The 12,217-nt window shown below is 36.1% G+C and overlaps 1 protein-coding gene across 1 annotated transcript in view; it reads right to left on the bottom strand.

Moving 5' to 3' along the window:
* The window catches only part of KCNJ1 (potassium inwardly rectifying channel subfamily J member 1), a 57,654-nt gene that overhangs the window by 23,525 nt on the left and 21,912 nt on the right, over positions 1 to 12,217 (bottom strand). Inside the window, exon 2 of the mRNA XM_074303826.1 lies at positions 776 to 943. The gene's annotated coding sequence lies outside the window, so the exon portion shown is untranslated. The remainder of the gene's footprint in view (positions 1 to 775; positions 944 to 12,217) is intronic.

The raw sequence follows: 12,217 nt of genomic DNA, 5'->3' as shown, positions 1-12,217 counted from the left end.
ATTAATTCCTTTGCTCAAAAACTTTCTGCAATTATTAGCCACTGAATAAAATATAAACTCCTTAGCCCAACCTTTAAAGCTCTTCACCATCTTGTTCCAATCTACCTTTCCAGTCTTATTTCTCATAATTTCCCTTTAACAACCAAATTATTTCACCCAAACCTGAAAATATCTGCCTACAAGTAACATACTGTCCCCTCTTGTCTTTTATGCATTTGTGCAGACCTGAAGCATACTCTGCTTGATTAAATATTTCTCTTCTTTCAAAGTCCATTTCAAGTACCACCTTCTTCTTGAAGCTTCCCCTAATTTCTAGAGCTAAAGGTAATTTCTCTCTCTCTCCTCAAAGTTCTCCTTTGCCTCTATCACACTCTACTCTGTATCAAGTCATTTGTATAAATGTAATATCCTATCCTTGACAGCTGGGACAAAGTCATTTTTCACTTTTGGATCCTTAGTGCTTTGTACATAGTAAGCATTTAATAAATGGATAAAACTCTGGATCTGGAGTCAGAAAGACTCTAAATTCCAACTCATGCACTAATTAACTCTATCTGCCTCACTTTCCTCATGTATAGAATGGAAATAATAATAGCACCTACATTCATGGTTGTTGTTAGGATAAACTTTGTAAATCACTTTGCAAATCCTAAAGTCTTACATAAATGCCAGCTGCTTCTATTATTATTATTAAATGTTTTATGAATTAATTTGCACTAGAAAAGGACTGCTTTAACGAATACCTTGTTGATCTTTTAATTTTCAAATTACTTGCCTGTGTCCCTCAGAGCTCAGCAGATAGTTCTCAAAGCAGCATGTGGTGCTGATACACTTGGTGTCTATTGGGAGAGGTGATGTGGTTGGGATCCCAGAGTCTTGGAGCCTTCAGAGATGACCTGCTCCAATTCAGCAATTGAGGGTGAAGCTGAAGTTGCCAGGAGACCTGATGAAATACATCCACACAGTCAGCTGGAAAAAAAACCTGGAGAAAGAACTAGCTTCCATAAACCAATGGGTCTATAAATGGCAATACTTTTGATCAATCCAAATTGGAAAAGGTAGAAGGGTCAAGATTTTAAATTCTTATCCCAAATCTGCCTCAGAGTGATTGTGTGGTCTTGATTTACCTCCCATCTGTGTTCTATAAATCCTTCTGTTTCCTAGCTATGAAAGCTTTTACACATCAAAGTTTTTTCTGGCCTCAATGGTTGGAGAAAGTTTAGCTCTATTGAATGATGCAAAGAATTTTCCAGTCTCATTGAGCCACTTCTGTTATTGAAGGACTACAGGACAAAGATTCTTACAACAAATAAAATTATAGTGAGAATATTAGTATATTTTATTTTATGCATTAGATATGATGCCAGAAATTGTTATGTCAGTAGAATTTTAATCAGTAGAGATTTATTATAGATACTTTAAGAAAGAGGCAGCTTGTGATAGAGTGCTGGCCTCAGAGTCAGAAAGATCAAGATTAAAGATTTCTGTTTTACTTACTGATTGTGTGATGCTAGACAAGTCACTTAAACATGTAAAAGACCCAAGCAACTCTTTCAGACTATAACATTTAGAGAAGGTGACATATCTACATTGGCAGAAATGGTATTTCCTCAGCAGGAATATACAATTTCAATAATCACAGGTTTGGTTTAAAAAAGATATGGTGGAGGGAGAAGGAACTGGCTAAAGAAATAGTATGATAAAGTAGAAAAAGCATTAGATCTGAAATTGGGAGCCCTGAGTTCAAATTCTGACTCTCGTATTTCTGAGATAAATGACCACTGACTAGACAATTGAATTCTTTGAGCTTTTGTGTTCTTGTCATTTGTTGTTCAAAGCTATTTTCACTTTTTTTGTGGGGTTTTTCAACTGTGAAAATTTCAGTTTATTTGAAATGTATAGTCTCTCAGTTGATTGAAATCATAAAAATTTAAAAAATCTTAAAATTTTTCTTAAATGAATTCTAATATTGCCCCTATGTGCCCCAAAGCAATTTAATATTCAAATAGTCATAAATAATGGTTGAATAACTACCAGTAGAAATCCATATCTGAAATTCTGTTGATAAATTGGTAATCCTGGTTCTGCTTTTATTTAAAAGGAAAGGGTTTGGGTTTCTTTTAAAATTTTTGGTCAGTTATGTCCAATTCTCCATGACTCTATGGAGAGTTTTCTTGGTGGTTTGTCATTTTCTCCTGCTATTCATTTTACATATGAGAAAACTGAGATAAACATGAAGTGACTTGTCCAAGATCACATAGCTAGTACATGTTTCAGGCAAAATTTGAAAACTTAGGAATATGAGTCTTCCAGATTCCAAGCTCAGTGTTTTAGCCACCATGCTACCTAGCTGTGGTATATGGCTGGTGTCTGCAATGCTTAACAAAAAACTGGGCACAGAATACTCATTTAATAATGCTTATTGACTGACTCACTTATAAATGAGGATAATATTTTTGCATTATCTTCCTTGTACTGCTGGTGCTAAGAATGGTACTTTGTAAATCGTAATACACTTCATAAGTGTGGACAATTATTGTTTAAAGGAAGTCTTGAAACTGAAGATTGTAACTATCTTTCTTTTCTCAGCTTCATGACCCCCTCCAGGTACAAAGTATTAAGGGTTTAGGAGTCCAAACAAAAGAGAATTACATCCTACAATCACAAATCAAAGTCAAGGACTTTTAACTTCTGGACTTATGCAGAAAATTTAGATTTGTTGGCACTACATGTCAGTAGAGTTGTATTTTTTTATTATTGCTTTTTATTTACAAGACATATGCATGAGTAATTTTTCAGCATTGACAATTGCAAAACCTTCTGTTCCAACTTTTCCCCTCCTTCCCCCCACTTCCTTCCCTAGACGGCAGGTAGACCAACACATGTTAAATATGTTAAAGTATATGTTAAATGCGATATGTGTATACATATTTATACAGTTATCTTGCTGCACAAGAAAAATTGGATTGAGAAATAAGGTAAAAATAATCTGAGAAGGAAAACAAAAATGCAAGCAGACAATAATAGAAGGAGTGGAAATGCTATATTATGGTTAACACTCATTTCCCATAGTTCTTTAGCTGGCTGTAGCTGGTTCTCTTCATTACTGAACAATTGGAACTGATTTGGTTCCTCTTATTGTTGAAGAGTGCCATGTCCATCAGAGTTGATCCTCATACAGTATTGTTGTTGAAGTGCATAATAATCTCCTGGTCCTACTCATTTCACTGAGAATCAGTTCATGTCTCTCCAGGCCTTTCTGGTCAGTAGAGTTTTGAAGAAGTCTCAGTCTAAGTCAAGACACCTGAGCTCTTAAACTATTTACTTGCCATACAAACAAGTATTAAGAGCTTACTGGGTGTTCAGAATGAATGCAAGTTGTAACTGTGTCTGTTTTTGGCCAGAGAATCTTCCTGAACAATCTTCCCCTCCCAGTTTGATTAAAAAAAAAACTAGGTAAAAAAGGCCATTCTTTCCTTCAATTCTTATTTAGTCTTAATCAGTGATTGCATCAGTCAAAGTAAGACCTGGAAAAGACGTTAGCTTAAAAAGACCAAGGGTTACTATTATATCTGAGGCCATCTCCAGTCGTCGGGATCTATATCTTGCCTTTGGACCCAGATGACTCTGGAGGGGAAAGTGAATGGTGATCTTGCTCAGCCTTCCCTCACTTAAACCAGTTCATGTATAAGTCATAGCATCCTCTCCCTGATGTCATGGTCTTCTTCAAGAATATAGGACAGACAGCAATAACAACTGGTTACAAAACACTATACAGGCCTCTAAATTGCCTGATAATTCAAGGTATCGAGAGTGAGGTGGATTGCTTCAGGGAGTAATGGGCTCCTCTTATTGATAAGCAGATGTTCCATTGAGCCCTTCAGCATTGGACTAGATGAGATGGACTTTCAGAAGCAGTTTAGTGGTATTGTGATGTAGAGTTAAAGAGACCTGAGTTCAAATCCAGTCTCAGACATTAGCTATATGACCCTAGGCAAGTCAATTAAACTCCGTTTACCTCAGTTTACTCCATTTTAAGATGAGGATAAGAATAGCACCTATTTGGCAAGGTTGTTAATAAGGATATTAGATAATATTTGTAAAATGCTTAGCACAGTGTTTGGCACATAGCTTTATAAATGCCTATTTATTTCCTCTTCCTTTCCCTTTATTTCTTGCCCTTAGATTTTGTGATTCTTTTTCTTTGTAAAGGAGGTAATTTTTTTGTAATGCAAAAGCAAAACAAAAAACAACAACTACTAAAAAATCCTTTTGTTTTTGTCTTGGAAGGTGACAGCTTTTTCAAGCCCTAGTTCATGATCTCTTTATTTTGACATTTGATAGGCTAAGAACGTTTTGAAACTGTCTTGGAGCTCATTATCATTGACTTGGGCATTCTTCAATCTAAACTCTGATACCTCATTGTGGCCAGACTGATCCATCTATGCCCTGTGATAGAATCCAACTGAAATTATTAAGAAGGATCAAGGTTGTTAAGGATAATATGATCTAATGCCAAGGAAAAAAAAGTTATATAGCTAGAGATACTGAAATATGTGATGATGATGATGATGATGCTGGTGGTAGTGGTGGTGGTGGTGATGCTGGTGGTGGATATTATGCCTTGGAGCACTTCTAGGAGTCAATGATTATCCATTACTACACTTCTGCTGAGTTATCAGAGGCATATTTTATGGCCTCCTACACTCACTTCTCTAGGCCACATGTCCTCCTGTGTAATAAAGCCACTCTATGGTTATCATTCTTTACTCACTTCTCTGACACCTTTTGCCTGGAGAATAGTTTTTCTTGGGATTCTATCTGAAGAAAGTATTTATTTTTCTTTCCCTCTCACCTAGTCTTTCCCACCCCCATCCCCCAAAAGACCTTGTACCAAGTATGCATAGTCAAGCAAAACAAATTTCCCAAAGGTAGTGTTCATTCTCATTCTGCATATTTAATTAAGGAATAATTCAGGACTTTAAAGTTATTGTTATTATTCAATCATTCAGTCATGTCTGACTCTTCAAAACTCCATGATCCCCAGTACACAAAGGCCTCCTGTCCTCCACAATCCCCCAAAGTTTATATCCACGCTCATGTTCATTGAACATACTGAACCACTTCCAACCTGAGGGGCTCATCTTTCAATGTCATATCTTTTAGCTTTTTAATACTATCCATGGAGTTCTCTTGGCAAAGATACTGGAGTGTTTTGCCATTTCCTTCTCTAGTAGACTACCTTTTGTCAGAACTCTTTATTATGATTTTTTTTGTTTTTTGTTTTGAGTAACTCTGCTTAGCATATAAGGTCCATAGTTTCCTTGAGCTACATAAGCCCCTCCACCATGACAAGGAGGTGATCCAGGAGAAGTGAACTTAAGGTGCTTACAAACAAATAGATAACATAAAATGAACTTAATATCAAACCTCACTGACCATGATTTAATTATTGTTCAGTGATTCAGAAACTCCTCCATTGAGATTAAATGGATAGGTCATTTTTGTTGCTTTGTTTTGTCTTCTCATATTTTTCTTCCTTTCATCATTGAGCACCAGAAATTTGCTAAGTACCTCTAATTATAGAATCTTGAGAGCTGGAAGGGACCTAAGAGATTGTCAAGCTCAGCAATTTTCAATTTTTAAAAAAATCTCAGGACACCTTTGCACTTTAAAAATTAGTAAGGACTCCCAAAAGGTTTTTGTTTTGTGAGTTCTATCTAAGGGTTTGCATGTAAATGTTCAACTACTAGCTCTCTAGAAACATATATATATATGTGAGACACTAGTTGTGAGATTAACCTGCATTACTGACATTTCTCCATCACTTTCTTAATCTTGACAAGCTACAAAACAATAAATTAAGCCTTGATTTATAGCTTTTCCTGATTTCCAACATATTCATACTGAAAATTTAATATTTTTAAATTAAAAATTAAAATTAAAAATTTAATAAAATTTAATAGCTTTGAGCTAGCTCCAAGGCATCCCTGAATATCTTATCAATATTTACAATATTAGATATTAAAACATTTTAATATTATTATGAAAATAATTTTGACCTCATGGACTCCCCACTCTGAGAATCTAATCACATTCCCTCATTTTAGAGAGGAGGAAACTGAGACTCAGAAGGGATAATCCACTTGTCAAGGTCACATAGGTAGTAAATGCTACAGTCATGATCAGAACACAGATCTCCTGACTTCCAGTCCAATACTCTTCTATAATGTCACATTGCCTCCCTTGAGGTTCAATTATTGACATAAGGGCATTACTGTGTCCTAGTTTTATCATTATAGACCTTAATTACCATTATTTAGGACCACAAACAGAATCTCAGTTATTTGACCTTTCTAGTTGTTTGCATTCTAAGAAAATGGAACTGTACATTAAATCTGTGAGTCTCTATTTGGCATACAGATGAATGCTAGTTACCATGAGGAAAACTTTAATGGAGATTTCCAACTTGGCAGAGTTCCCAGCCTTTGGACGAACTCAGAAAACTGACCAATTTCTGTCCTCTGCTCCCTTACCTTGCCTTTTGTCTCCAAGTAGTCACTATCTAGTGGGTTTTGGACAGGGAAGAAGAATAGGAAAGATGTAAGGTGTGCTTTATTATGGAGAAGTTTCAGAATTCCAGAATGTTTCTTCTTTCTCTTCTCTTTTCTCCTCTGCTCTTCTTTTACCCTTTTTTCTCTTCTTTTTTTTAACAACTCCCTTTGCTTCTTTTCTGTTTCCTTTTGTTTCTCTTACAGTCCCCCATTCTTTCCTCTCTTCCCCTCTTCTCATATACCTCCTCACTTTTCTTCATTTTTCATCCCTCTCTTTTTCCTTGACCTCATTCCCCTCCCTTATTTTCCTCCTCTTATCCCCTTTTTATCATCTTCTTTCTTCTTTCCCTTCTTTATTGTTCCTTTCTTTTTCTCTTCTCATTCTTTATGATTCTTTTTTCTCTCCTTAACTTCTTTGTCTCCTTGGCTCATCAGTTCCCCCCTCCCATTATCTTCTTTCTCTTCCCTTAATCCCTTTGCTCTACCTCCCCTTTCTTCCTTTGCAATGGCACTTTCTGCCATCCATCTTCCCATACTACTCTCTAAGCCCCATTGTTTTTCCTTTTATGAGTTCTCGGAGTTCTCCCTGAAGTGAATAGGCTTTCTGGCATTACTGTAGCTACAGCTGCTGACATGTTCCTTTTACTGGTACGGCAAGACACTTGGGGGAGTAGAGAATGGAAAGAATTCTTCAATGTAAAACCCAAGAAGGGAAAAATAAGGGGGGGGGAGAAATTGGGGTATAGAAGCCCAAAGGGAGAGAGAGAGTGGGAGAAACTGGATGGTAATCAATTGGAATGAATGGTCTCTGGGCTGCAAAGGAGTTTCCAAAGGCTTGGTTATTTGTACTGGCAGGGAATTCATATGGCCCAGAAATATGGCACAAACCAATGATATACAGCTGTGCCATCTATGGCCAGGCTCTTTCCAGATTTCATAGACTGGGGATATGTAGAGCTTGAATGAGGCAGACCTCCACTGCTGGGGGAAAATGGTATTGTCATATCATAGTAGGGAGAGTTCCTCCCTCTGAATTAGCCCTAAAATGACTTTGAGAAGTCCTGATCCATTAGAAATAACTGTTTTTGGGAGAAAACACTATAAAGCAAAGGATTGTTCTTAGAATTTTAGATTAAATCACACTTCTGTGATGTGATTTGAAAGATTCCATAAAGATTTCTCCTTTCAGCTTTGTCACTTGTTATAACACTTGAAATTCTACCATGATAGGTTCCTTCCTTTAGGTTGGGGTAGCAAAGAAAAAGGATCATTGTATTTTCACATTCTTGACGTAAGTACAGCTATCCCTTCCACATCAAGATTTACCGTATTGTGGTTTTGATATATCTAAAGTTGGCATAAGAAACTAAATAGGAATTTGGAGGAAGTTTTGCTGAAGTTTTAGATGATTTGCAAAGGCTAGCAGGCAACGCAGAGCCTATGACAACTCAAATTTTACAATAAGGCATTATAAACACCCCATAAAAGAAAAGACTTTTTCTCTGGTACTGATTTTCCAGATCTCTATACCCTTAATAGTCACAATGTAGAAGAGATAATTGTAATATCAGTTTAGATTGAGTCTCCACTTAGTTTTAATATTACTTTTTAATTTATCATTTACTTATTTTAAACATTTTATGTTCTAGACTCTCTCCCTCCCAACCTTTCCCTACCTACTAAGAAGGTAAACAATATGATATCATTTATACATGTTAAATCATTCAAAGAAGGAAAAAGACTCACATGTGCAAAAATATTTATATCAGTCATTTTTTGTGGTGGCAAGAAATTGGAAATTGGTGCTCATCAAATGGGGAATGACTGAATAAGTTGTGATTTTTTATTGTAATAATATTGTTTGAAAAGAAATAATGAGCAAGCTGATTTCATAAAAGCCTGGGAAGACTTACATGAACTGATGCTGAGTGAAGTAAGCAGAATCAGGAAAACATTGTACACAGTGGCAATATTGTGTGATGATCAACCATGAAAGACCTTCGCTCTTCTCTGCAATACATTGATATATTAATAGATCAATGATCAATAGATAATTCTAATTGACTTGGGATGGAAAATGCCATCCACATACAGAGAAAGAACTATGGAGATTGAATGCAGATTGAAAACATACTATTTTAACTTTTTTTTTCCATTTTGTGGTTTCCCCCCTTTTATTCTGATTTTTCTCTTACAAACCTGACTAATACGGAAATATGTTTAAAATGATCGTATGTGTATAAACTATATCAAATTGCTTGCTGTCTTGGGAGGGGGGAGGTAAGAAAGGAAGAAAGAAAAAGATTTGGAACACAAAATCTTAAAAAAAATCACTATTGAAAATTATCTTTACATGTAATTGAGAAAAATACTGTTAAGTGAAAAAAATCACTCATAACCTATTTCCATATTAGCCATACCATAGAACAAAACACACACACACATATTCATGTACATATATATAAAATAAAATAATATTTCAATTTGTGCTCAGAATTCATCATTTCTTCCTCTTGATCAGAAAATTACATGTAACTTTTGCCTTCCTTTACCCTTTGCTTGGACAAAGACAACCCACTAAACATTCAATCTATTAACCACCAAGTATTTTACTAAGTACATGTTATGTGCACCTGATAGCTCAGAATACAAATACAAAATGAAGTAGTCCATTCCCTACTTTCAAGGAGCTTATATTCTAATGGGGAATATATCAAATACTTATATAGGTTTGTAGAGAATAAATTCAAATAAAAACAAGGTAGTTAAATATGATAGTTTCATGATAAGGGTAGCTGAAGACTAGAGGATTAGGATTTCACTTACAAGGTGATTCTTGAGTTGTGTCTTAAAGAAAGAACATTATTTTTTGAAGTGGTGGTTAGGAAAAGTTCATTCTGGATATAGGGTGACAAGAATAAAGATATAAAGATAGGAGATGAAGTGTTTTAGAGAATGAAGAGGCCAGTTTGGCAGGATTAGAGTGTGAAAGGGGAAGTAATATATAATAGAATTGAGAAAATAGACTGGGGCTAACTATTCAGAACCTGGAAGACTAACAGCTCAGAAAGCCTTTTTATTTCCTCCCTTGAAATGCCTCAAAATGTCCTCAAGACCAATGACTGGGTTAGGTTGTGAACTTAACCTGCCTATTTTTGATATGCCATAAGCAGATTTAGGAAATGGCTCATATTCAGCATAAACACTATGTGTCACTATTTTTCAACTGTTGCTTCTCCCTGTCTAGATTTGTAATTGTATAAGGATAAACTTTTTACTGACATATTTTGAAACATAATAAAATGAATTTTCACATTATGACAAGGTTAAACACAATCCTTCCCAGGAGTCAGAGCCATAACTAGGGTGCAGTGACTAGGACTTTGACCAAGTATTTAGAAATCTAGAGAGTGATGTCAACAAAAATTTTAATGATATAGAAACAATTGAACTTAGCATCTTGTACATAAAAATAAATTAAAATAGGAATCTTGAGAATGACCACAGCTTTGCTCCACCACTGCCCCACCTCAGGTGAATTCTCTCCTTCTCTCTTTCTCCATCATCACTGTCATAGGATCAGACTGATTGTTTCTTGAGATCTCCATCCAGACCATAGGGAAGGTATACTATTGTTTCTGATCTATGCTTTACTCACACATCACCACTGCCGACTGAATTTGTCTTTTAAAAATTCATTTAAGATAGTTTTCATGATGTTTGTCTTAGTTCTGTTTTCAAAATTTGTTCCAGGTGAGAAGAATATCACTATGGCAGGAGACAACTCTCAAAATTTGAATGCCTCTAGGAAGGGACATTTTAGCCCCATAGACTACCAAGACTTTTATATGAATAGTCCCTAGTCATGGCAATTTACTGAGGGGTACTTATCTGAGATCAGGGCACCAAGGAAGGGGAGTATTGATGCAAAGAGAAGAAGATAATTTGGAACATTTTCCCTTTCTAGGGAGACCAGCATTGAATAATGTATCACAAAAGAGGGCTCTGGGAAGAGTTAATAGGTACTTAAGATGTGAGACAGAGGAGGAGGGAAGACACTGGAGACAAATTTTGCCTGCTTTCTATTTTTCCCTGTGATAACAACCTAGGTTTCTTTGGCTATAGGAGATATTATGTCGTGCAACAACCTGGAAAATCACAGCCTCTGTCCCAATCTCCCCTAATTATTTCATATGAAAAAAATAGTTTTTCCTGAGGACTCTTTTATTAATAATATTTGCTGGTACTTTATCCATGTTACTCCCATTAATTGTGGGCATCAAGGGAGCAGCTATGTCTGCAAATAAAGTCATGAGCCTGGAATCAGGAATATCAGAGTTCAAATTCTATCTCAAATACTTACTGGCTGTGGAATTTTGGGGAAATATCCTTTGCCTCAGTTTCCTCATCTGTAAAATGGAGATAATAATAGCACCTACCTCCAGGTACTGTTGTGAGAATCAAATGATATGCCTGGCACACAGTAAGCACTATGTTTTAATATTATTCCCCAAAGCTCCATAATGACCTTTCTTCTTTTTTGTCCTATACTCTCTCACTTAATGATTCCATCACCTCCCATCGGACCATTTATCCATATCTATGCAGCTAATTCCCAAATCTCTATTGCCAGCCCTAATTTACCTCTAGAACTACAGCCCTATATCATCAATAACTCCCTTTTGTACATCTCAAACTGGATATTCTATGGGCATTCAAACTCAACATGTTCAAAACAAAACTTTTTTCTCCCATAACTTCTCCTCTCTTTACAATTATCCTATTACTCTTAAGGTTACTACTATCTCCCTCAGGTAACCAGCTTATAACACTGATAGCACCCTTGAGTCTTCAATCTAACTCACCCCACAAATTCAGTCCATTGCCAAGTCTTCTGCCTTCCTAACATCACTCATATTCGTTTTTGTCTCTACTCATTTAGCCTCAACCCTGGTTCAGGTCCTTATCACCTGACACCTAGGTGATAGTTGCAAAAGCCTTCTAGAACATCGGCCTCTTTGCCTCAAAGCTCTCCTAACTCCAATCTACCTTCCACTCAATAACCAAACAAATTTTGCTGAAGTGTAGATCACCGCTAAACAACAACCACCAATGCCTCCCTAATTATCTACAGGATCAAACATGAAGTTTTCTGTTTCATATTTAAAGCTCATTCTAATCTAATTCCTTCCTGCCTTTCCAGTCTTCTTCCACTTACTCCCTTCTTCATATTCTATGATCCAGTTACACAGATACACTCACTAGTTATTGAACACAAGCATTCTATCTCCATAATCCTAGCCTTTGCAATAACTGCCCCTATGTCCTCTAATCTACTTACTTCCTCATCTTAGCTTCCTTGGCTTCCCTCAAACTCAGCTTATATCCAAAGCCATGCCCTTTATCTTGGGCCATTATCAGTTGTCTTAATTTATATCTTGCCACTGGACTGAGATGATTCTGGAAGAGAAAATAAGGCTAATCACTTTGTACAGCTCTGCTTCACTTAAATTCAAAGTAAATACAATTCAAGACATCACTCTTATAAAGTCATTGATCCTCTTAAAGAATGAATGATTCCACCTCCAACATCAACAATAACAACAACGTATCCCACTATATGTGGAAAATTTTTCCCAGTCCTTCAAGTTGTTTATGGCTTC

Source organism: Sminthopsis crassicaudata, chromosome 3, assembly GCF_048593235.1.
Source record: "Sminthopsis crassicaudata isolate SCR6 chromosome 3, ASM4859323v1, whole genome shotgun sequence".
NCBI lineage: Eukaryota > Metazoa > Chordata > Mammalia > Dasyuromorphia > Dasyuridae > Sminthopsis > Sminthopsis crassicaudata.
Note: the sequence above shows the minus strand (reverse complement) of the source record. Positions and strands in the feature narration are given on the sequence as shown.